Raw genomic sequence first — 27762 nt, forward strand, 5'->3', positions numbered from 1 at the left:
AGAACAAGGTTAAAAACGATTAAACAAACAGGAAAAAAGGGAAATTTCCTTATCCTCTCCTATTTTAGTCCACTGAAAATGAGTTATCTCCATTCCTATGTGGAAAGCTATGTTCCCTTATTTCACATATACTATGGGTCTAGATAAATTTTGTATCAACTCCTATGTGAGATATAAATTTTAACATAGCATTGAAATAAACATAACCAGGATGAAAATCTAATTTTCTTATCCAGGGGTGCTTTGTTGCATAGAATAGAAAGCAGTGAGAATTAACTTATCTAAAATCAGTTATATTTTAATGTTAGCAACCTCATGGAAGCCCAGGAGGGTTTCCTGGGAACTTGAAATTCTTTACCAAACTATTCACTCAGCCTTTCTGGGACACATGCTTTCTTATCTCTTCTTTCTGCACGTCAGCTTGATTCTCCTGCTTCTCTCTGTGGCCCGGCTCTCCCTGCTTACGTATCATTGCATTCTTGACTCATCGTGGCTATTCCATGGCACCTTCAGCTCCCAGACTGTCAGAGCTTTCAGTTCAGCTCCATGATTGAGCGATTCATTCTGTTTCCCAAATGGAAATTGCCAGGAGAGAGAAACTGAACAGCTGATTTTGGATCAGATACCTACCTCTTGTTAAATCTGGGATGCCTAGAAGACTTGAGTTGCATATATTTTAGGCCCACAAAGTGGGGGCAATATTCTAAATCTTTATTTCTCTTCCTGTAAAAAAAAGAAAATATGCCCTTATCTTTTAAGATGTAAAATATTCTTCCAAACCACTCTCCCCCATTGTTATTAATTATTAGTTATTACCATATTGTTATCATTATATAAAGCTGTATTAATCCCAAATGGGGTTTCAAAAGTGCCATGCAGCCTACCTCAGTACATTTATTTTCTTTATGCCTCCAACTTTGCCTCCATTATAACTCTAAGTTAATGACTATTTCTTGTACATTGTAGAAAAATTAGCAAGCAGGAATTCCTCTGCCTTTACAACACTCTATAAAGACACCTGCATCTGCATCCATTCTTCCATTCTTCTCTCTTGTTACAAGGGACTAATAAACTCTCCTTTTCCAGCTCCGGTACACTTGCATATACTCTGGTCTTCAGCCCCTTCAGCTTTCCCAGGGTCCTCACTCCCCAGCCACCTCTCCGATGAATACTCCTCATCAGCATTAATGTATGCTGTTGTCATCTGGATTTAAAATGATCCCCTCCAACCACATAATCCCTCCAGAAGTTGCCTTGCATATATACTCATCTTTTACAGCCAAACTCGTTGCATGTTTCCCTACGCTTGTAAAAGTTCCATTCATTCTTTCCCTTCACTCTCAACCCACTTTAACCTGGTTTGTCCGCCTACTCCACCAAAACAGCTCTGGCTAAACAAATGTATATCCGTGTTGCTTAATATAATAAACACTTTGCAGTATTAACTCTATGTGACATTTAACAAGTACTTGACATCACTGACAATTTCCATTTATCTGAACACAGTTTTATATTGGCTTCCATGGTTCTGTATTTTTCTCATTTTCTTCCTCCTTTTCTGGCCCCTCTTGGTTAGACATTTAACAAGTACTTGACATCACTGACAATTTCCATTTATCTGAACACAGTTTTATATTGGCTTCCATGGTTCTGTATTTTTCTCATTTTCTTCCTCCTTTTCTGGCCCCTCTTGGTTAGTCTTTATTTGTGTCTATTTTCTTCTTTCATATATTTTATTTCTGACAATATAGTCTTGGATTTTCATCTTTTATCTGTCTGTATTATATAAAAGTGATATTAACCATTTGCACATCTTTGAATAATATTTAATTACTAAAAATCCCACACATACCTCCAGTTAAGAATTCTCTTCTGAGTTTCTCATATATATGAATGTCTATGTGAAATCTCCCCTCCACAGTTTCACAGAAATCTTGCAAGTGTGGCATACCCAAGAAAAAAATCATTTACCTCAAATCCTGTAGTTAGAGCATAACCCCCGTCTTGGTAAAAACCTTTTCTCATACAATCCTTCATGCACAAAACTGGGAGTCACTTTTGACATCTTACAATGCCTAACTTCTCACATTTAATCTAGATATTCCCTCCTCTCCACCATCATCACTATCATGCCACTTCATGCTACCATCACTTCATGCCACATCTCTATCATAGCCTCTTATCCTTACACCCATTTTCCATAGAGCAGCCATGGTAATCTTTTCATTTAGATTTTAAACAATTTTTATGAAAGCCATACATGTATTTAGTTGAAAGGGTCAAATTATTCTACAAAGTTTATAAGAGAGCAAAACAAAACACACACAAAGCAGAACTGAGGGAATTTCCCACCCCCAGTTTCAGTCTCCTTTCCACAGAGGCAACCACTTTTCAAACTTATCAATTATCGTATAGTTTTGAGTTATCTCTCTTTACCTAATAATTATGATGCTGGGACTACTTTTTGCATTTCCAGTTTTATCTTTTGCATTTTCCTTGTTGCTTTTTCAGAAATTATCTTTTGGCCTTAAACTACAGAACATGAAGATTTATTTAGCTCACCTTTACTTACAATTTCTTCAAGGCAATCTAGGCTTTCCTCAGTATTCTCAATATTCTTTCATCCTCTACCTTTCATGTTAGTCCTGAATAAAATCTGTGTTACTATTTTAACAGTGTCATGAGTAGACTTTTTCTTCAGCAACACTATCTCCTGTTATTTAATCAAACACTAATTTAGCTATAAAAGAATTTTGCAGCTGTAATTAAGGTCACAAAGCAGTTGACTTTAAAACAGGGAGATTATTTGGTGGTCTTGACCCAATCAAATGAGCCCTTTAAAAGCAGTTTTCTTTGGATGGTCACAGAAGAGGAAGACAAATATTTTAAGCATGAGAAAGTTTCAGTGCACTGTTGTTGCTTTTAAACTAGAGGAAGCCATGTAGTAAGGAATGAGAGTGGCCCCTAGGAGTTGAGAGCAGTCTCTGGATGACAACTAGCGAGGAAAAAAGGACTTTAGTCCCACCACCAAAAGTAACTGAATTCTTCCACCAACAACAATGGGCCTGGAAGCAGATTTTCTCTGCTACCTTTAAATGAAAACTGAGCTCAGCTGGCACCTTGATTTTAACCTAAGCGGAGAGCCCAGTCGTGCCTGGTAGACTTCTGACCTGTAGAACTGTGAAGTAATAAGCAAGTGGTGTTTTAAAATCCTTAGTCTTGGTAATTGGTTATGCAGCAATAGAAAATGAATACACCAGTTTTCTCTATTCATAGATTTCTGAGAAATCTGAAACCGTTCTAATCCAAGTATTATGATACCTAAGTTTATCCTCCTCAGGGAGATTATTAGGCTCTTCTTTTTGACTTACCGTTTTGAAATTTCTGAATTATATATTTTAACAAGAATCTATTTCATCCTTTTTTCTGGATACACGGTGAGCTCTTTTAATGTGGAAAATTTTTTGACCCGGGAAAACTTTCTTGAATCACTTATTGTTTTTTCCCTATTTTTCCTGTAATATCTTCATAGAGCTACCATTATTCATATGTTGAAAATACTTGATTAATGAACCAATTTTTTAATATTTTTTCCAATTTTTCATTTCCTTTTCTTAATGCTCTTTTCTTTCTTGATTTAATCAATTTCATTTGCTAATACTTCTATTGAGTTTCTCGTTTATGCTATCATATTATTCATTTCCATGGGCTGTTTTTTTCCTTCTGATTTTCAATTTGTATAACATTCAGTTACTACTTTGTGGTTATTTTTCTCTTAACTCTCAGAGGATATTGATAAAATATGTGTGTGTGTGTGTGTGTGTGTGTGTGTGTGGTTTTCAACTTTCTTCACAAGCTTGTCTTTCCTCCTCCTTATTTCAGTTTGTGGTGTTAGTCCCTGTCTTTCATGTTAGACAATTTCTTATGATGTCTAGTGCTTTTTGGCTTTCTGTCATACATGAAAGTACAGCACTACATACTTACAGGAAGGTATTGCATGTGAAGAAATTGTCATCTGAAGGTTTCATTATAGGGTGATCCAGCAGGGCTATTTCATTGGAAAAACTTCCAGTATCATAATCTATAAATCTTTTCTCTGAATCCACAGAGTAGAATCTTTCAGTCACTTGCATTAGAAGACCTTACAACTGTGGCAAACAAATTACCTGGCCAGTGCTCAAGGAATAAAATGAAGAAAATGTAGTCTTGATACTCCACACTTAAGCTTTCATTAGTCTCCGTGTTTTCTGTATTAGTATGTTGGCCTGTTTTCTCCTAGTTCAGAGACTGTTTGAATTTCTCCAAAGAATATACTTCCTATTTCTGCCAAGCATGAGGCATGAGGTGGGCCAGTGGCCTGGTTGTGAAAAGTAGGGGAGGGATACTGTAGCAAGGGCCTAGGGTGAGGTGGGAGTGGGCAGTTTTTTCCCCAGCATGTTTTCCTGTTTCTGGTACCATTCTCATACTTCTTTCAGAAGTATCAGAGTATTAGGGGAGTTCTGAAGTGTAAATCAAATTACTTGGCACTTTTCACCTCTTATGACTTAGAATTAGCTTTCTAATTGTTCAAAATCAGTCATCACTTATCCTTCCAGATTCCAAATTTTGCTGACATCGTCTTTTCTCCTGTTCTTTGTCCTTATAGGTTTGTGGACTTAAAAATGTGTTTTATTTTTGTTTTAGTAGAGGTTGGAGAAAGTATCTGCCATATTTTTTAGAGTAATCACTTTAAAAACTTAGGTTATATCGTGTCACACCTCTGCTCAAAACTTATCAATGGCTTCCTGTCCTGTTGGAATGGAATGCACAATTCTATCTGTATGGCCCCTGCTGCCTGCCTCTTTGCTGTATTTTGTACCACTCTGTCTTGATCAGTGTGCTTTAGATATTAACCTCTTCTCTATTCCCCAATTATGTTAGATTTTTCCTACTCCAGGGTTTTTATATATTTCATTTCCTACACTTGGACTGTTTCTTTTCCCCTTCTTAATGCTATCTTCACATTACCCCCCTCCTGCCAGGTTAACTCTCATTTATTCTACACTTTAAACATCATCTTCTGTAGGAGGTCTTTTCTACGCTCCCAAACTTAAGACGGTTGTCTTGTTATATTACTTGAGAACACCCTATAAAATTTTTTGTTCTTTCTGTTGCATGACACAGTTAGCAATTTTATCTTAGTGTGATTACTTCTTTTATGTCTGTCTACTGTGCTTGTCTTTAACTTCCTGAGGAGAGGAATGCACATCTTATTGACCAGTGTATCAGAGGCTCTTGCAGTTATAGATGTGTAATTAGTACTGAATAAATTTTGTTTACTATATAGAAAAGTTGATGAATGTGTAGAGATGCCCCTTGCAGGCTGTAGGTTTCCTAAGGGAAAGTGGAGAATATGAGGGAATAATGCTGTGGAGAAGTGTGTGACTGAACTTGCTCTTTGGTGCAGGAGAGAGAACTCTCAGATAGTTTCTGAAAAATGTTACTGAATTGAAGGCTTCTGCCCTACTCCTTTCTTTGCATCCAGTAGTTTTCTTTAGAGAATTTAACTTGTTCTTTGTTAGCTGTGTAGTTTTGAGCATGATGCAGACATTCTTCAGTCCTTAATTATCTCATTTATAAAATGGGCATAATAGTGACAATTTTAAGCACATTGGCTTTTTCAAGGATTGTTTAATATACACATGTAAAGCAAAGCCATTAGTGCTCTGCCTTGAATATTGAATGTAATTATTAAAGAATAGTTTCTTTCCCTCCTCATTTCCTCTGTATTCTACATTGATTAAGCATAAGGAAGACATCTTTTCTAGGTAGTGAAAGCCTTAAAACAGAATAACTTATCATGGGACACTGTGAAATTTGCTTTTCTAGCTGCCGTAACCATTAGGGTAGACTTACCCGTCAGATCTTGATTGACTAAGCCAGGGTGTGGATTAAATGAACTCTCAAGGTCTTTTTTAACGTTGCAGATTCTAAAGTAAGAAAACCGTGTAACTGGCACTAGGGATATCACTCATGATATAGAACAGCCTTACTTACCAACAATGGTAAGACGGTGATGGCTCTAAAAACTGGATCACCCTACAAGGCTTAAGATACATTAGGAAAAAATACCAGTGTAGCTAAGAGGCAAAATTATATTTATCATGTCCTTGAAGGTAGGAGATTCTATCTTATGTATTCTAGATTCATTAACATATGATGTGTGCCCTGACATGCAATATTGGCTAAATTAACTATTTTAGCTAATTAGAAATTAACTAATTGGCTGAAAGGAGAATTGCAGTTATATTTTCTTGTTATAGCAGGCAAGAAATGTCTAAACAATCAACATCTTGACATTACTTTTAGATAGCAGTCTTTCACAGGTCAATTTTATTTATTCACTCAACACACATTAGTTGAGAACCTGTTACATGTAGAGAACTATTACCTTTATTTATTTGGTTATTTATTTATTTAGTATAATACTGTAAAGAAATATCATTCTAAGCGCACTTCTTTTTTTCCTTTCTTTAAAGCTTGACTTAATAAGTGGTAACTTGTGATGAAAAGTTAAAATCATCAGAAATGACCAGAAAGGAAGAAGCCATATTCATCTGGAAAAATCAGTTAATGCTTCCTAAAGAAGGTGGCATTAGTGCTGCATATTGAAAGGTGCTCATAAATTTGGTAGTTTGAGGTAAAGTCTGGCCTGTATCATGAGTAGAGGCAGAAAGTATATTCAAGCAATATTAAAAAAACTAACTTGACTGGATTATTGATTTCATATAGGGTAGCTGTTGGAGTTCAGGTTAGAAAAGTAATTTCTGGGCAGCATCTTTATGTCCCAATTTTCTCTGCCCCAACCTGGCAAAACTCTTACTCATTCTATCAATAGCAGTTTACTTCTCTTCTCTGGGGAAAATTAGACTTTGGCTCCTTATACTACCTTAAGTCCTCTTGTAGCTTTTGCTTACCGGCTTCCTTTTAAAATGCTCAAAACCTGCCTAGCTACTGAAGTTGCAGGGGAGATCTGGGCCCAGTAGCTATAACAATTGGTATAGTGTATTGGGTTTGGATTGTAATTCATGGTCTACTGAAAAGCCTGTCTTGATCATACGATCGAAGGTGATCTTTTCCTGGTCACAGCCTGGTCAATCGATAGAACTTGTAATACTGCCATAGGGTTGGGTCAGTTTCTGAGTCATTTTATTGAAAATGAGTTGTACAAAGAATGGCTTACAGATTTTTCCAGTGTTGATTGAGAATTTAGTTCAAATGTTCAGGGTCCAAATAGGCATTGGCATATCAGCTTGTCTAGGGGATTTTCCAGGCATGCAGTTAAATTGTCCTTTGTCTATGGTGGTGGGTGGGAAGAAGAGTAGTTTGGGGAATATTTCTAAGCTCAGTTGGATTAGTAGTTCCTGGTGATAAAGCCATGGAAGCCATTATCCAGACTGGGCACTTTTGGCATTTAGCGACTAGAAAGGCTTATAAACTTGAGTAAAAGGAAAACAAGTTTCTTTTTAATTAAGTCATCTAGTCTGTAAGCAAATAAAGTGAATCAGGGGCATTCTGGACGTCTCTCTATTTGATGGAGAAGAGTGGGAGCTCCAGCTTTCCTGGAAGTCTGTTATCCTGAGCCGAGGCTCACTAGGTCAGCTTTGCAAAATGTCTGAAATGGGAATGAAGTTGTGACCATTTAGGAGAGAAAATAATGGCTTTCAGAGAAGGCTGTCCTCAAAGTCATATATTGACCTTTTTCTTCTTCAAGTTTTTTTGAATTGTGTTCATAAACGTGCGTTGAACTTACTTGTTTAACCTTTTAATAAGTTGGTGAGGAAATCTTGAACGATTTTATTCCTTGGGTAGAAGTTGAACTGAAATCGTTATGGTTTAGGTTTCTCAGATGCCGTATTTGCTTACATAGTCCTATCTTTAGAGAATTTTGATGTGTATATAATCCAGGTGGAAGATAGGATGGAATGTATGTTTTGAAAATGGGTCAATTCTGTGCTTTCTGTTCAGCTGTAAGAAATGTCCTGATTCTCAAGGTTATGATGGTTTTATATTTTAAACCAAATCTGTATTTCAATTTGTCGTGTTTTCCTGGTAACGCAAGCACACAAACAGACTCCATAGTTTTCAATATAGAGGGACTTTATGACTTGTTTCAAATAAATAGGTTAATTATATTAAATGTTCCCACTGGCAAAGTTTTGTTTCTAGTATAGAAAGTGTCTCTTACACTTTACATATTTAGGTAAAGTGACTAAGACATTCTCTTGCACGGTATTGAAAAACTCAGAGTTTGTGGCCTGCTGATTTTAGGGGAATAGGGAAGTGAAAGCTGACACTGACTGACAGCCATTTTTTTTTTTACAAAGAAATGTGTCTTGGAAGTTTGTTACTTTCTGAAAAAAATTTCTGTCCCATAGTAAAGAAATAGCATAGAAATGGAAATAGATTATTTCTGGGGGCTTACGTCGTTAAGAAACTTTGTATTGTTTTTTATCTTAGAAAAAACTTCACTTGGAGACTTTTTTTCCTCTAAGATGCTAAGTGGATGAAGCAGCTATTGAAGTAAGTGGGAAAAATGTTCCCTACAAATTTTGAAGCAACTGTTTGAGTTAACATTTCTTTTTCAGATACACACACACACACGAAAACTCCATGGTGAAGATAAGTTTTAAAATAGAATTTTAGGATTTAATGCTGCTAGTATCAGGAATTTTTCTACCTGCTGATCCTAATTAGAATTTGTTGCGAGTAGAAGCCATGGTTGGTACAAGTGAGAGCAATGCATGCTCCATTTCATGTTCTGTGAAACTACGTTGGCCCCTAGCACTGTGGACCTCCAGTTGTGCAACCTCAGCCAGTGGTGTACTTCTCAGGGATATTTTCATAATGTTGAAAGGTTCTCTATAGCAGTTTGTTGAGATCAGATTAAAGGATTATTTTTGAGTTAAAAAAAAAAAAAGTCATGGGGCTTCCCTGGTGGCGCAGTGGTTGAGAGTCCGCCTGCTGATGCAGGGGACACGGGTTCGTGCCCCGGTTCGGGAAGATCCCACATGCCGCGGAGCGGCTGGGCCCGTAAGCCATGGCCGCTGAGCCTCTGCATCTGGAGCCTGTGCTCCACAATGGGAGAGGCCACAACAGTGAGAGGCCCGCGTACCGCAAAAAAAAAAAAAAAAAAAAAAGTCATGGAAAAAAATATGGTCACTTCTATCCATTCAAGAAAGAAAGGAAGGAGAGATGCTCTTCTTGCTCACCTGCATTTTCCCTAAAACTGTAAACAATGCACAGGACGGTGATTTCTTTCTTTTCTAAAATGGATATTATCATAACTCAATCGTATTCACCTACTGTCCTGCAAATGTATTTATTTCTTGAGCATAAAAGTAGAATTGTTTTCTAAAACATTGAATTTTACCTATTTTTGATGAGTTTTATATAAGTGTTCTATCTGATTGTTAAGCAAGATGATATTTTTAGTTTTATATCACGTTTCTTTTTGCACTCCTGTGCATGGTTGAACTGGCTGATGTGTAGGAGTTCTCAGGAATTTTAGCATTAGTCTAATAAAAATTTAATTAGAAATATGATACATCAGTTGCAGAATAAATCATGTAATAAATTCCTGAGCTCATTGTGAAGGACTTTGAGTTATGGCTAATTTGAATAATCCAGCCCAATAGGGAATTTCCTCTCACCGTCATTTGTAAGAAAAGAAAAGCAGCCCTGCAGCTGCTGATATGTTTTTACTGACACTGGAAGTAATTTCTAAATAAAAGGAAAGAAAGAGTTGCCGAGAGCTTAGAATGAAAGGTTTTCAGAAATGTTTTTCTCTTTGAGATTTCTTTCTTTATTCTTATTATATCCCCTCTAGGAGTAAAAATAATGTCCTCCAGCCCAGTCAGCATTAACAATTATATGTTTGTGAGTAGACAGAAATTTAGGATGCCATAGACTCTATTCCTATAGATATAGTAAGGATAGGGACTGCAGAGAGGGGTAAATGGGAGGTGGGTGGGATGGAAGTCTGCCAAATAAGCTCATGGGCATTATATAGATCGAGATTCACAGGCTTAAATGCCCCTAGGACTGTGTGAGCATCTTAGTGAGTTGAAGAACACATGCCTCATTTAAGTAGTCTCACCTTTAGGAATCTTTATATTGTTGCAATGAATTAATCCTGCCTCAGTGTTGCCAGAGTGTGGGACCACCAATAAGTGAATCATCTCCTAGATGAGAGCTGAATACTCTTCCACAAGAGACAGCAAATTAGAGACACTCAAGAACATAATATTCACTAATGTCTTGCAACCAAGAAAAAATTACTAGACAAGCAAATAAGCAGGAAAATATAACTCATAATCAGGATGAAATTTAGTTAATAGAAACAGATTCAGAAATGAAACATGATGGGATCAGAAGGCAAAGACTTTAAAACAGCTTTCATAAATATGTCTAAAGTAAAAATAAAGTACCATTATAAATAGGGAGTTGGCCAAGGGAAACTAATCAGAAACAACACCATCAGTAGTGAAGCTGAGTGACTTGTTGCTTAATGATATCTCCCAAAATAAAATGTGTATGGTTTGATAGGGGTGTGTGTGTGTGTGTGTGTGTGTGTGTGTGTAATTTGAAATATAGATACATACTGCCTAAGAAACAAAAGTTTATTTTGGATCTTCTGGCTCAGCCATGAAACATACGTGTACAAATTCTCTGATAGAGCCGCTGTGTTTTGAAAGTAGCATAGGGTTTCTTTAATGCTTCAGCACTGATTGTATGACTTAAACACACACATACATACCTGTACAAACAGAGATTTACCTCTTGCTAGAGATACTGAATTAGGGGATATATGGAATATACTTGTTTGTGTATTTAAATATAGCCTCCCTGTAGAATGATCTGAGTGAAACAGTTGACCATTAAAAATAAAGAGAAACAAAAATACTATTTTCGTGTTCATCACTTTGTTTTTCTATTAAGAGCTATTTAAAGGTTAAAACTTTTTTTTTTTTTTTTTTTCTGAAGAGGCGAGAGGAAAGCCTTGTTGTGTTAAATCCTATAGGCAAGTCCTTAACTCTTACAGAGACTCAGCTCTGGAGTTGAATAGATAGCATCTCCAACTTCACCTGCTAACATTAAGAGACCCGTGCTCTGCAGATACTGACCAGAGAACTTTAACACTTCCCTTCAGTATTGAACAATATCTGGGATAGTTTATAAATCATTATTTCTCATTTTAATGGTCTTGATCCAAAGGATTTTCAAGTTCACTTCAGATTAACCAGACTAAGTAGGTTACATCATACTTGTGAGTGCAATTTAGTATAACTATTGACATATTACCAAATAATTCTGTTTTAAATATTTCCCTGAGGGGAAGTCTCATGTTTTACTCTATTTTCTAGGGTTATGCAAAATTTCCTGGCACTCAACCTTAGCTTTCTGATTCCTTACTTCTGTGGAAGAGCTTGATTTATAAATTTGTTGTTTTGTTCTGTCTGTTTTTGGTTTGTTAACAGTATTGTATCTTTCCCTACCTTCATCAATATTTTTCAGTAATTTTCATTCTAAAATGTCTTACAGTGTAAACAAGTATTTTTTTTGTCATGAGAATACTTTCTTACTAAATGTTACATACAAAACCTGTTGGTAAAAGAGGGGAAATTTTAGCTGTTTTGAAAAGCCTCCTTATCCCAAGTCACTGAGGCAACTCCATGGATTCTTAGATTTTTTGAACTTTAGTTTTACCGATAAAATAAGAATAACACCTATTAGTAAAATAGGAATAATACCTATTCACTTATATAGTAGATTTGTTGAAAGGATGTTTATTATATGGTAAAATGTCTCCTGCCCTTTGATGATATTTAATGAGGTTGTCATTGTTATTCCCACAATATGCATTACAAATAAGAAATGAAGAATATCAAATCTCTAGGCTTAGCTTTTCTAGATGAATCAGTTTATAAAGGACACAAGGGTTCTTGAGATGACCAGAAAGACAGACCAGTTCAGTTTTTCATTGACCAGAGGCAAAATACCTTTCATGTGTGTGCATTCATGGACAAACATCTGATTTTTTTTAGAACTGTTTCAGATTTAAAGAATTACTATTAAGATAATACAAAGAATGCCTGTATACCCACATTATTTTCCCTATTGTTAACATCTGATGTTAGTTTGGAATATTTATAAAATGAGTGAAACAATATGGATACATTATTATTAACTAAAGTATATAACTTGTTAAGATTTCTTTAGTTTTTCCCTAATTCCTCTTGATTGTGACTGTTTCTTAGACTTCTCTTACTTTGAGGACCTTGACACTGTTGAGGAATATTAGTCAGGTAATTTGTAGAATGTACCTCAGTTGGAATTTTCCTGCTGTTTTTCTCATGATTATATCAGGATAATGTATTTGGGGGGGGATTTTCATCACATCATATCAAAGGCACTTAATATCAAATGACTTATTATCGTTGATGTTAATTTGGTCACCTGACTTGAGGTCGTGTTTGTCATATTTCTCCTTTCTCTGCTATACTTTTAGGAAGAAAGCCACAAAGTGCAGCCCACATTTAAGGAGTCAAGAGTTATATACTATCTCCTTAAGGACAAAATACCTACATTAACTATTTGAGATTCTTACAATGTGATACGTTTGTTTATTCCACCCCCCCCCCTTATTTATAAACCATTTATTTTTCTCAGTATAGGCTATTTGTTTTATACCGTGGTTTATAAATCCAATACTATTTAATTCAATTTTTTGCTCACGTTTTTTTCCAGCTTTGGCCATTGGGAGTCCTTTTAGTTGGCTCTTAAAATTTTCCAGACTCATCTTCTATATTTCTTGTCCCAGTCCTAGTATCAGCCATTTCTCAAGGAACTCTGACTCCTTGTATTGCAGAATGATATTAGAAGCCAACATCTTGTGCTAGATGTGCTCATTATTGCTGGTGTGTCATTGTTTCTAAGTCCTCTCAAGCTAACAGTACTGAAGATATATATGTCTGTACTAATATGTGTATTTTCACATATCTATACATATTTCTACATGTAGGCATCTGTATATTAAGCTAAATATGAGTTTGTATTGATGTCTCTAACTCTAACCCATTATCACATGGATCATTTTAGCCATCTCTCCTATTTATCTGTAACTTTGTATTCCAACAAAGTTGGAATTAAGTTGGAATAAAGTTACAGCAAAAAACCTAGATCCCACAAAAACCTAGATCCCATCAGCCACCACTGTATTAGTATCCTATTGCTGCTATAACAAACTACCACAAACACAGTGGCTTAAAGAACACTAATTATATTTCTTTAGGTCAGGAATATGTCATAATTTTACTGGCTAAAATCAAGGTGTCAGCAGGGCTGCTGCATTTTTTTATGGAGGCTCTACAGGAGATCTATTTTCTTACCTTTTTCCAGCCACTACAGCTACATTTGAATGTTTATAACAGCTTTACCATAATCACCAAAAACTAAAGCCTCCTATAAACGTGTAAGTTTTGTGTGAACATTATTTTTTAAATTGGTTGAATAAATACCTAGGAGCACAGTTCCTGGATTGCATGTTAAGATTATGTTTAGTCTTTGAAGAAACTGACAATCTGTCTTTCTAAGTGGCTGTACCATTTTGCAATTTCACCAGCAGTGAGTGAGATATCCTGTTACTCCACCTCTTTACCGGACACTGATATTGTTGGGTTTTTTTTTTTTTTTTTTCATTTTAGCTATTCTAATAGGTGTGAAGGACTATCTCGTTATTGTGTTAATTTGTGATTCACTAATGACAAACACTGTTGGCATGTTTTCATATGCTTATTTGCCATCTGTGTATTTTCTTTGAAGATGTGTCTGTTCAGATCTCTTGCCCATTTTCAAATTGTGTTTTGTTTTCTTTTGAGTTGTAAGAGTTCTTAGTACATTTTGGATTCAAGTTGTTTATCAGTTATATGTTTTACAACTGTATTTTGCCAGCCTTTGGCTTATCTTTCTATTCACTTAACAGTGATTTTGACAGAGCAGAATTTTTTTTTTATTTTAATGAAGCCCAGTTTACCTTTCTTCATGGATTGGGCTATTGGTATTTTGTTAAAAACTCATCACCAAACCTGGGTTGTAGACTTTCTTCTATGTCTTTATCAATAAGTTTTATGTTTTGCATTTTAGATGTAAGATCCATTTTGAGTTAGTTTTTTATGTAAGGTGTAATTTTGTCTTGTTTTGTTTTGTTTTATTTTTGCTTTAATTTTTGCAAATGAGCATCCAGTTCTCCAACTTTTTTCTTTTTTTTTTTTAACATCTTTATTGGGGTATAATTGCTTTACAATGGTGTGTTAGTTTCTGCTTTATAACAAAGTGAATCAGTTATACATATACATATGTTCCCATATCTCTTCCCTCTTGCGTCTCCCTCCCTCCCACCCTCCCTATCCCACCCCTCCAGGCTGTCACAAAGCACCGAGCCAATATCCCTGTGCCATGCGGCTGCTTCCCACTAGCTATCAACCTTACTACATTTGTTAGTGTGTATATGTCCATGACTCTCTCTCCCCTGTCACAGCTCACCCTTCCCCCTCCCCATAACCTCAAGTCCGTTCTCTAGTAGGTCTGCGTCTTTATTCCTGCCTTACCCCTAGGTTCTTCATGTCATTTTTTTTTCTTAAATTCCATATATATGTGTTAGCATACGGTATTTGTCTTTTTCTTTCTGACTTACTTCACTCTGTATGACAGACTCTAGGTCTATCCACCTCATTACAATCCAACTTTTTTCTTGATTATTGTGTTGACTCTTCTAGGACATTTTCTTTTCCATATAAAATTTAGAATCAGTATCTGCAGAATAGCTTGTTGGGATTTTGTTTTGGATTTCACTGACTGTATAGATCAAGTTAGGAATAATTGACATCTTAATAATATTGTCTTCCATCCATGAGCATAGAACATCTCTCCATTTATTGAGATCTTTTTTGGATTTTTTTCACCAGTGTTTCATACTTCTGCTTATGGGTCCTATACATATTTCATTAGATTTATGCATATTTCATTGTTTGAGTGCTATTATAAATGTTATTGTTTTGTATACTTTTCAAAGTCTAGTTGTTCATTGCTGGTATATAGAAAAGCAATTGACTTTTATATATTAATCTTGTGTCCTGAGCCTCATTTATGCTCACTTACTAGTTGTAGTGCTTTTTTTGACAGTTCTTTAAGATTTGCTACATAGACAATCATGCTATCTATGAATAGAGATGATTTTATTTCTTCCTTCCCAGTTTGTGTAAATTTTACTTCTTTTTCTTGTTTTATTGCACTAGCCAGAACTTCCTGTATGACACTGAGTAGGAGTGGTAAGAGGGGACATCCTTGTCTTGTTCACAAGCAGAAGGTGTCTAGCTTCTCACTATTAGGTAGGATATTAGCAGTAGATTGTAGATGTTCTTTATCAAACTAAGGAAATTTATTTTTATTCCTAGTTACAGAGAATTTTTATCATGATTGGGTATATGATTTTGTCAAATGATTTTCCTGTGACAGTTAATGGGATTATATGATTTTCCTTCTTTAGTGATGTGATATCTTACATTGATTGACTTTTGAATGTTGAACCAGCTTTGTATACTTGGTCATTGTGTATAATTCTTTTCATATACTGTTGTATTTGACTTTCTGGTTTTGGTGTTTGGGTAATGCTGGTTTCATAGAATGGTTTAGGAAGTATTTTCTTTGCTTCTGTTTTCTGGAAGAGATTTTTGTGAATTGATATCCCTTTTCCCCTTTATTTGTTTGGTAGAATTCACTGGTGAAACCATCTGGATCTGGTGATTTATTTTTTACAAGGATATTAATTATTGATTCAATTTTTAATAGATATAAGGATATTCAGATTGTGTACTTTACCATGTCTGAGTTTTGGTAGTTTGTATATTTCAAAGAATTGTTTTATTTCATCTACATTATCAAATTTGTGAGCATAGAGTTGTTTGTTATATTTTTATGGTAGTTTTTAAAAAATTTTTAATAGAAGAGCATAAAGAGCTGAATGATGTGTTTTTAGTTAATTAACTTAAGAAACCTTATTACTACCACGTCAATCAAGCACTGTGCCTAGAGATACTGATGATATAAAGTAATTTTTGTATAAGCCAATATATTATGTGTCCTTTTCAGCTCTTTATAAGCAAAGGTTTAACACATTTCCTGGAAGTAGCAGATATTCAATAAATATGTTAAGATTTAACAAATTATATAATGAGTTATTTATTTGGCAATTCTTGCTCTCAAGACCTTAGAGTTTAATGTTAAAATCCTAGCAAAATTCTAGACTGGTTAACAACATATTTTTCTTCAAAAATGCATCATTCTGGAAAATTTTCCCTATGTAAACAGACCCATTAATACATGAAAAACACAAAACTTGGTCAAAAGGAGGTACATTGTTTGTTAGAACAAATACAAAAGAAATTTTGAAAAATTTGGTATAGTAGTCAAAGAGTACTATAATCTTTGAAATAAGTATGCAAGAAACTTTGTGACTTAGAAAATCAAACTGAATAACTGAGTCGGTAGACAAAAATTTCTAATTTTTACTAATAAATTCCTTATCCATATTTTTCTGACGTCTTAATACACTTTTCACATAGAGAAAAAAAGTGTGGTATTTTTCCTCCACAATGAGCAAGATTGTGTTGTCCTTCTGTTCCTTCAATACTTCCCAAATTCTAGATACTTTGAATAAAGGGGGAAAAGCATATAACAAAGGGAAGGAAAGAAACCAAAGTTAAGTCATTGAGTTTAAATTGAAACATAATAAGGGAAAGTGGAGAAAAATAACTAAGATAATAAGGTACTTCAAACATTTGAGGACTAGGAATGCTGAATGTTGAACGATCCAGAGATTCAAGTTTTGCCTTTAAGAGGAACTTTCTAGAAGAAGATATAACTTCTTAGGGAATAGTATCAATAAGGATTTTCTAGTAAAATATGTAATAAATTGAAAGAAACAGAGTTTACAAACCAAACTACACATGAACAATTGATAAGTTAGATACAAATCTTAGTATCAATATTCACTGAATAGAGCTACTCTTGTAGGACTCTTTAGCATCAACTAGGTATTTTAGTTATGCTCTGCATAGCAGAACCATAGTTTTTGTTTGTTTTCACATGGAAGTGACTGTAGAAGTAATCCCAAATGACTGTTTCTTTTTAACAACTGATGACATATAAGTCCATTCAGTGGAAAAATTACTTATTTTCAGCTACACGATGCCAGAGTTAAGACTAGAAGTGAAGTCTTCAGGCTCCCAGCTAAAGATGTTTTTCTCTACTGTTCACCACCTCATGGGAGCACACTGTCATATCTAAAACCATTTAAATCATATGGAACTGGCCTGTTCCCCTGTGACTTAGTAGACCTAAATAACTTGCAGATAATTTAAAAAGTGGAGAATATTTTTCTAAGCTCCTTAATTAAGTCTATACTTTCTCAAGAATATGGTTCTCAAGTTAGACATAAAAACAATATAACCCAGGTGTCACAGAGTGGACAACTCCCAGTTCAGTGGTTCAGACAGCTAGGAAATAAATCTTTAATTTGAAAATTGATTCAAGTATTGTAATTCAAGTATTGCAGTTATAGAGTACCCTTATCAATTATGCTTTCAACAAGATTCAGGAAGAGAGGAATTAAAGGAAATCACCTGTGTATCCACGCCCCTGCCAGTCTTTATTTTTGTAATTGTAAACTCAAAATAGCTTGTGACAATTATAACTTGAGCTGAAAAATAGCTTGGAAGGTGTAAGAAAGCAAACTCTTAATATTTTGGATTATAATTTGGCACATTAATTAGAAATAAATAAATATTTATTTAGGTCTGCTAAATATATAGGTGATAGAAGAGTAAACTCAGCCAGGAGTCCCAAAGTAACTTTCAATTTAGTCACTGGTATTGTTCTTCTGAATTGCACTACTGAAAATTCCAGACTGATTCGGGGATGCTTAATTTAGTTACCCCTGAAGCTACTCCTTTTGTGAATTTTCTACATTTCGACACCCTTTAAAAAATACACCTTGCCATCTTATACTTATTTTTTCTTAAGATTGCTAAAGGGTATATTGGTAACATCAAGTTATTCCTTATAATCTTCCCATGAAGTAAGTAGGTTATGGTTATAATTACACACATTATCTTGTTCAAAAATGAGGACCAACAAGTTAAAAAATTAGCCCTGAAATCTGACAGTCATTTAAATTTCAGTAAGGTATTTCATTGCTTCTATAGCACATTCCGCTATTCAAAATGCAACAAACCACAGAACAACAGTTATAAGAAATCAAAATGTTTACGTTCCCACCATAGCAATTAATAATAAGAAATGAGACTAGGGTCTTAACATGTCTTTTACTTTTCTTATTTTCACTGGCATGTAAGAAGTATGAGAAATTTTCTTCTTAATTTGAAGTTCTTGCTCACCAGCTCATTCTGTTCACAGTTTCAGCTGGCATATATTTAAGTGAGCATGTTCAAAGTATTGTGCTGCTATTGACGTTTTTAAGGATGAGTTGATTGGGAAAAGTCATAATTCAGCTTCCTCTGAAAATCATCTATCAGTATGCAAAAATCTAAAGCTTTCCCTTAGGGAACTCATCTAAATTCCATCTTTTGCCTGTGATTTTTTTCTCAGCTCCTGGCATTGAAATGTATAGTAGCTACTGATCATTCTGCCATATTTTTAGGGTGTTTTGCAACCGATAATCTGTGAAGTTAATTTTCCAATTTGGAATATTTTGAAAGGAGTATTCATTCAGCTTTGGTAGCTATGCATAGAACTTAAGCTGGAAGGCAGAATCAGTTTTCTAATAGGTGGAAAGTGGATGGATTAGGGAGGCACACACTTGGCATGGCTAGAGGAGTTCAAAGTCTCTCCTATCCCAAACAATACTGCATTTTGCTAATACTTAAAATTTAATTCCTAGAGCTCCAAATGTGTGGGCTTTATAGATAAGACTTATAGAGCAGCAATCTTGGGAGAAATAACAGAATACCTAATAGTCACCTATCCTTTATAGAAATGTAAAAATTCATTTCCAGAGAACAAAATTTCGAAGTAAAAAATGATGACAACAAAAAACTCAGAGACAAGAGGATAGGATGGCAAAATGGTGTCACAAAGGATATGGAGTAGGGACGGTTTTAGAGTATTGAAATATTACCAACTTTTCCTACTTTACAGATTTTCTTTACACTAACCTCAGAAGAAGGTCATTCCCCCAGAAGTGGGATATGTTCTTCCGAAAAGCTACATGTCTTATATTTTTTGAAATGGAAAAGATGTCTGTTTTGAGAGTCATTTTCAGATACTATACTCTGGTTTCATTAGCCAGTTGGAAGGGTGGCTGCCCTTAGTGCTTAAACTTTTAGGCTGAATGTTTTCTTAAGAAGAGCACAAATGCTTAATGATAGAGTCAAGGCTAGGTTTCATTCAGCCAATGTTAAGGAAACAAACCAAAAACGGTGACTTTGAATTATACTGTATTTTATATTAGTGATGTACATCCCAAGAAAAGTTCTGCAGGACAGTGTTATCTTTATCTGGCTCATTGTTTAGGATGCTAATTCTGATCCTGATGTTACTGAATGGAGCTGGGGTTGCTCTGCTCCTTGACTACTCAATTCAGCTGAACTTTAACCAACCATATCATGACACCATGCTGTCAATCACAAGGTAGAATACTGAAAGAATGGACTCAAAATTATAAACTAATAACTAAAATGGTGTACTACACACCTGAATTTTACTGATAAATATACTGCTAATTGGATGACCTTGAAAAAGTCTCATAACCATTCTAGGTCTCATTTGTCCTCTCAAGTAAAAGGTTAGGGTTGCCCTCAATGATCTCTATAACTAGAGTCACATATATAATCTAAGGGAGAACTCTTTTGAGAGCAAAAGTGGGCAGTATTAGTAATTATACCTAAAACACAGACTCAAACGAGCTATGTCTCAGGAAACCTAGGATGTATGAAACACTGTCTACAATAATCAGACACCTATTGGAAGTTCTTCCTAGTGCTACATCCTACAGACTCCCAGCTTCCTCCTCGTAACAGTGATGAGGCTTCTGCAATCATTTTGTAAAATACAGTATTACTCTTCTGTCCTAGCCTTCACTGGGTGCTGGAGGGGTAAGCACTTGAACCAAGTTGGGCCTGTCAGAGTTCTTTACCCAGGAATTTAGAATTGGAGCTAAAACTTTAGAGTTTAGTCTGCCTGTTAACTTTACAGGAGAAGATTTAACTGAACATTGTAAGTAAATATTCAGAAACCAAAAAAAAATCATTTTGCAGAACAAGAGTAGAATGAGGCAGACAGATCGTTCATCTCTGTCACATTTAGTCAGCATGGTGGCCATCATAAAATAGCACTCAGGAAAAATCTTTTAAATGAATCATCTGTTTCTTAGCTGATAATAAATAGTGTTTGACAGATTTCAAACCTTATTTTCATTCTTTGATGATTATAGGTTATCCAAAATGGGTACCCTATTTCCAAGAAGGATTCCAGGTGGCTAGAATTATTAACATGTGTATTAATTAAGAGCAAAATAGGGCTTCCCTGGTGGCGCAGTGGTTGAGAGTCCGCCTGCCGATGCAGGGGACGTGGGTTCGTGCCCCGGTCCGGGAAGATCCCACATGCCGCAGTGCGGCTGAGCCCGTGAGCCATGGCTGTTGGGCCTGCGCGTCCGGAGCCTGTGCTCCGCGACGGGAGAGACCACAGCAGTGAGAGGCCCACGTACCGCAGGGAAAAAAAAAAAAAAAAAGAGCAAAATAAAAATGGAAAAGTGTTAGGGGAACTCTAGGTGGTAGGAGAGATGAATGGATCAGGAATTTCATACCAATGACTTGTGGCTTTTGAGCATTAAATATTCTTTTTTGGGGGTAAAGAAAGGGATGAGAGAGGCATTTCATGCAACAGAAAACAACTCTGGGGGGGGGGTTATTGAAATGTTTTGAGATAGCCTCATAGTACTGAAGAAGAGGCAGCAAGCCTTGGTAAAGAAGCCTTTATTGAGCTTTCGGACCTCAATAAAGGAGTTTTTCATTCTTTTTTCTAGGACACGACCTTTAACATGCCTCAGCCAGTCCAGTCTCTGGGTCCTTTATTCAAGTTTTAATTTTCTGGAAGAAATAAGATTGATCCAACTGGGGTCAGAAGCTTCTATTACTAGGCCAGCCAGTCATGGTGGGGAGAGAAGAATCATAATAGCACAGATAGGACCTTTGAAGGATTTAATGAGAACCAAGTAGCCATCCAAATATAGGTGAAACATACAATGTTACCTCCCTATTTCAGTGATGTAGAAATGTGGGGAAAATCAAGCATCTTAAAGATAAGTATCTTAGTTTCCCCAGGGACAAACCTTGAGAAGAGCATTTGAGTACAAGAAACTTATTTGGAAGACAGTCCCTGGAAATGCCAGTAGAGAAGTAAGAAAGTGTGACAGCAAAATATAGGAAGCCAATAAAGAGTATTTTATCAAATAAGTTGCCTCTATGAGCAAATAGAGCTTAATATCAATGAAAGCCTCTGAGAAATGATGTAGAACGTACACCAACGCATGTGAGTTTTCAGTGGAGCTATATTTATGGGGAGCATTCCTTCTATTGCACTTCTGTCCTGATCATACAAGCAATGAGCAGGTATCAGCAGTCAGTGGGAACTATTTAGGCATAGAGATATGATGCTGAGAGCAAGGAAATGGTAAATGAATGAGAAAGGGGATATTGGTGCAATAAGAACAGCATCTGTCATATCAAGGAAGAGCAGCACTTTTGTAATCCGAAGAGGAATGGAGAATTAATGGCATTAGACAAACTCTTTGAAACGTTAAATTTTTTAAAAAACAAAATTTACACATTTTTTCAAAGGTTGAGCACTGGGCTAATTAGTGATTTTGATATTTTGATAAATGAAGTCTTCTTTGGGGCCTTAGAAAATCACTAAGAAATCAGCATTAAAGAATTATCTACGGAGGAGAGGGGGAAGATGGCGGAAGAGTAAGAATTATCTAGTGGCAAAATATATAAATAGAAGAAAACTTTGAAAGGTGGATTTCATTCTGTAAAACTTGGTTTCCAGTAAGCAAATTATGTCTATTCTAAGAAGTCTATTAAACAAATAAAACCCCCAACTTTTAATGTCATATATATATATATATATACATATATATATATATATATATATGTATATATAGTCTCATCTTCCAAGAGTGCTTTTTTTCATTATTGAGAGCTAATTTCCAAAATACTATTAGAGGACACATGCAACAGTTTGGATATGCTCATAGTTACTGACAACATTCACTGCTGGATGGTCTAATCTATCGGCCAAGAGTGGCAGAATATTTACTGACTTTTTAATCTAGGTCATCTGAGGAGCAAAGCGGGGCTCAATAAGAAGTCATGCAGATGCATAAAATATTATCCTTTGCCTGATTTTGGAATTACATTGGATATGGATAAATTCAAGCATACAAAGAAAATATTTGGAAGCAAAGCATACTGAGAAAATGGTAGCTGGTCAGTGAGCTTGTGGTGATTCTGGGCTCTACAAAGGAGTAAAAATTCAATTAAGTGAGAATTGAATAGAAACAAAATTTTGTTATGATATTTGGTTGAAACATTTATCAAATTAGAAGAGCATAAATCTGTGCCTAGGTCATGCACATTATCAATTTCCTTTAAAGAATTTACAATAGAGTATTTGAAATCTCTTGTTCATTCCTATGCAAACAGGCAATACAATTAAAAATCTTTTTCCAGATTAACTATTGGTACTTAAGAAAATCCCGTACCAACTTTTGCAAGTGAGTTTATTCAAATAGGGGAAATACATTAAATCACTAAATGGAAAGACATATTTTTAAAATAAAGTCTTCCCAAATTCTTTTGCATGGAAGACACATTTTTCTCCCTAAAAACCTCCAAAGTGCAGAGAGAAAGTACAGCAGAGCTTTGGGTATTTCAGATAGACCTATGACAAACCTTTTTTTTTTTTTTTCCCCTAGCCTATATACAGAATTTCTGCAGGAAGTAGGTCTAAATCACAAAGATGTAATGGCTTCTACATTCCTCCCATGTATAAAAGTGGTGATATTTATATTTCTTTGACATAATTTTCAAGCAAAGCTTGACTTAAAGCTGAAAATACTAAAGCTAGAAAAAATTGACTTAAGGAATAATTTCTGAGGTTTTATTTATTATTAAATGTGCAATATATAATTTGTCATTTTTAAAGCAATCTATTTTTTAAGGTATTAGGGGTCCGACTCTGCTGAAGTATACATGTTTATTGTAAAGTTATGGTGGTAATGCAAAATAAGGATACATATAAATATACTTTTGCATGGTTTTGAAAGTCACTGTCAATAATGAAAGTGAAAGCTTATGAGAACATATAGCAGTGAAAAATGCATTTTAACATGAATTGTGCAGTCATGCTCTCTGTATATCCTTTAAAAAAATGTTTTAATTAAGTGCCAAAACTTGAAATTATTTCTTGGTGTATCAGATCATCTATATTTTTAAAGCAGAACTCTAATTCAGTTGTAATTACTGGCATTCCTCACCTAAAAGGCAGACAAGGAAATATCAACCATCCAAGAAGGTAACAAGGAAGAGCAAGGAACTCCAAAGAATAAGAGAGCAAACATAGGGCACCAAAAATGAGAACAATCTGTGCCAAGTATGTATGTGTTGCTTTGAAACATTTAATGATTAGTAATGAAATATTAAATATGTTCATTTATATATATTCTATTTTGAAGAAAATAAATGGTTTTATTCATCTCACACGTGACACAATTTGTATAATAATCAATTTGTTGGTAAATCAACTTACAGTTTTCTTCCAACTAAAGACTAGTGTCCAAAGGAAGAAGAGATTTCTCAAATGCTATCTTTCTGATTGACTCTGGTACATACACTCTTATAAACACTTTTTTCCCTAAGTTAAAATTTATTTTTATTGTTTATTTATTTTTTTGAGCTGGCCCACTCACTCCCTGTGAAGGCAGTAAGTATGAAGCTGATAGATAACCTTAAATTAGAGAGGGGCTACGTGTTCTAAGGTTGTGTGTTTCTAAGATGCATATTCTCTTTTGAGGAGTAAGATAAAAACAGTTAACCCATCTGGGATAGTTATTTTTAAGAAACTACCAAGGCATGCTGGGTGTTTCTTGTTGTTGTCGTTTTGTTTGCAGGGCTCTTCCCAGTGTGCAGACCAATCCTATTTCTGGTCTTTTAGAGCCTTGGTTATCATTGTTGGAAATGATCATTTGACCCTAGTCTTTAATGTTCATTTGTCAAAGCCTGTTGGGTGCTAGCCTTTCCATTGTGTGTCTACCAGACTTCTGGGTAGGCTTTGGGGAAGTCCTGAAATTGTTGTGAGGTGATCTCTGGATATCAGCACAATCCTTTGCTGGAGTGATTATTTTAAAATAACTTCCATTGTGGAATTTGAATGAAGTCATGCCCAATTCAAATGTGATGTGACTAGATAGTTAAGTAGAGGTGGATAGATAGATACATAGATAGATAGATAACATAGAAAGAAAGAAAAAGATAACTGTATAGATAGAAAGATACATGAATAGTTTGGGAAATATGAAATTCTACCTACCATCACTGGATATATATGGAATAGCCTTACATGTTCACCTTCATGTTTTGGAAAAATTCTTACTTTCTAGTTAGAAGTGAAGGTGGTAAAATATGGGTACATTTACACAGCATCTGATAAATTAACAGCTAGTGGAAGAAAGAAATTACTTTTCAGCTGTCTTTGTAATACTCTGTCAAATAGGTATTTCCTCTGATTTTCTCACTACTCATTTTCTGTTTTCTTTGTTGACTGCAGATCTCTAATTCCTGCATGCTTCTGACTTGACCATTACCATCCCAAGAACACTTTAGAGTCAACAAATAATATCTTCTTCACTCTCTTTGTATTTTAATGTCATTTCTTAAGAGACAATTATGTACATACACACCTAAATACAAATTTTTTCAATATACATAATCACAGAAGGTAATTTGCAGGTGATCTGGTTCTATTTCCACACTATCTGGGTGAGGAAATAAGTCTGTGGTAGTTGAGGTTTTCTGAGTATGTAAACAGCTTTGAGTGGAAAAGGAAAGACTCACGACATCAGACACCATGCCATTTTTAGGATTAACACGTTTCTCCTGGGACTTATTGAAATTTATTTGTAACTTGGGGAGATTGACTTCAGTGACAGGAAGTTTTTTTGTTTCTTCTTCTTTTCACTTTTCTCTTTATTTTGTTAGAAAGGAGATTTGGAAAGAATGGAAATTTTGGAATGAGGTGCACTTTGCAAGAAGGTTGAATCTGATGACGTTGTTAATGGAAAGCCTTTGAGGATGAGCAAGGGAAAGGAGTCTGAAGGACTGGCATAAACTAAGCTATGACCCTGAGTGGAAAAATGTGTGGCATAATTACTGTTGGATTTAGGATGTCAGGTTTTGTTTCTATGATGGAAATGTTCTGTCAATTTTGGCACATTTCATTCCTTTTTTTTTTTTTGTGGTACGTGGGCCTCTCACTGCTGTGGCCTCTCCCGTTGCGGAGCACAGGCTCCAGATGCGCAGCCTCAGCAGCCATGGCTCACGGGCCCAGCCGCTCCGCGGCATGTGGGATCTTCCCTGACCGGGGCACGAACCCATGTCCCCTGCATCGGCAGGCGGACTCTCAACCACTGCGCCACCAGGGAAGCCCGCACATTTCATTCTTTTATTCCCAGGTTTGTTTAGTGTCTACCATTTCTGCTTAGTATTTCCTTTCCCATCCATGCCTCCTTTCCTCCCCTCCCTCACCACTCACCTCCTTCTCCATCTCTCTGTCTCTCTCTCTCACACACACACACACACACACACACACACACACACACACACACACGAAAAAAATGAGGAAGAAGTAAAGCAAATAGCTATTTTTTTAAATACATACTTTATTTCCTAGTAGGAGATGAGTAAGGCAAGTATTTATATATTTAAATTATCTTTACTTGATTTGTAAATTTGATTTGTTTACTTAATCCCACCTTCTGTTTCTTCACTCTCATAGATAACTTTTACTACGTAGATGCTGATGGCCTCCTATACACATACAATTGCAATAAGTATGATCTTATTCCTTTGTTCCTTAATTTTTCTTCCTTCACTTTCTTCTTTTCTTCCCTCCTGCCATTTATATACCATCCAATATTCAACACACTACTCATGTATCGATAACTTGACAGTATGCATTGTCTCACCTAGGTAATTATTTATCATTTGGTTGTTCTACAAATCACTTTGATTTAGGGATTATCCTTTGACCTATGTGAAATATGTTCAAATAATCACATTTCTTCTAGATAGGGGAACATATAGCCATTCAAGAACTTGGGACTGCAGTTAGTAGAATCAGCCAGGAAACTAATGGGTGAAAATGACTTAGAAAGAGCATGAGCCAACTGGTTTATACTAGTCTACAGGACTGGGTTAGTGCTACAGTTTTATTTGTTTGTTTTTCTAAAAATCACATTGCATATAATACCTAATGGCTTATGAATGTTTAATATGTTCAAAGTTAGCCTTAGTCCTTCAAGTTTCTAAGGAATATGGAAGCATTGTTGCTTTTATCTGTGATTGTTTTTTGCCTGTCAAAAAGGAACTTCATAGTTATAAATTATGACTATATAAATTGAAGAATTTCATAGATAACAAATTTGCTGTTGAGCTTTTTATCCTTATAAAATTTATGAGTATGTTAATATTGTAATGAAAATTGCTTAGGAGTCAAATTCATAATTATAAATGACTTAATTTAATAAAAATGTTGGTTCAAGTAATTACTTAAAGCTTCAGTTTGCTGGAAATCTTCTAGCAAATTTTTTATTAATATCATATAATAAAGTAATTGTTATGCTTTTAATTAAATTCTCAGAGGTGACATTATACTAATATGATTTTTTTCTTCTATGCCTTTGAAAAAATTGGCTTATCTAATTCTGTTATTCAAGATGTCAGAGAATCAGCATTTAGAAATATGAGAGGTTCATCCACCAAGGTTGGAGTTGGGAAAACTTGGTTCATGCTTTCAAGCTGCTGGAGCAATTTGGGGAAGAGAAATTAATGAAATACATTTTCAGTACTAAATTGCTTGTGGAGGAAACAGTTTTCAAAGCATAAAGTTTACCTCTTGATTGAGAATTCTCTGGTGAGAAACAGGATGGTTCGTCACTTGAATATATTAGATTGAAAATAGGAAAGCAATAGAAAATATCTTTAAAACTCTAAACATTCATGTAGTCTTAATGGATGTTTTTGATAATTTACACATTCGCCATTTAAAGAGTGTTTCTGAATATCCTTTTCCTTTGACATGAGATTCCTATGCAGCCTGCTAATGAAGAATGGAATGAATGAATTACAACATCTGCAGACTTAGGAACTCATAACACAGCATGGTGAAAAACTAAATACCTTTGGAACAACTTCCTAAATTTTCTCAAAACCACTGTCATGGAGTAAAGTTATAATATGCCCTGTTAAAAATGGCAGTTTTAAAAGTCTTTAAGTCTAAGAAATCTTTGCTAAAGCAAAAGTGCATAAACAAAGTAAACATGAAACCAGGATAAGGTTGAACTGCCGTGGTTCTATTTGGTCCTCTGGC

At 35.2% G+C, this 27762-nt stretch overlaps 1 protein-coding gene across 17 annotated transcripts in view; it reads left to right on the plus strand.

Moving 5' to 3' along the window:
• Window positions 1-27762, plus strand: part of DNAJB9 (DnaJ heat shock protein family (Hsp40) member B9) — a 707453-nt gene that overhangs the window by 552144 nt on the left and 127547 nt on the right. The window contains exon 23 of one of the 17 annotated variants that reach the window (XR_011246607.1): window positions 8500-8522. The exons of the other annotated variants lie outside the window; for them this stretch is intronic. The gene's annotated coding sequence lies outside the window, so the exon portion shown is untranslated. Of the gene's footprint in view, window positions 1-8499; window positions 8523-27762 lie in introns of those variants that run through there. 17 annotated transcript variants of the gene reach the window in all.

This window comes from Delphinus delphis, chromosome 9, assembly GCF_949987515.2.
Source record: "Delphinus delphis chromosome 9, mDelDel1.2, whole genome shotgun sequence".
In the NCBI taxonomy this organism is placed as follows: domain Eukaryota; kingdom Metazoa; phylum Chordata; class Mammalia; order Artiodactyla; family Delphinidae; genus Delphinus; species Delphinus delphis.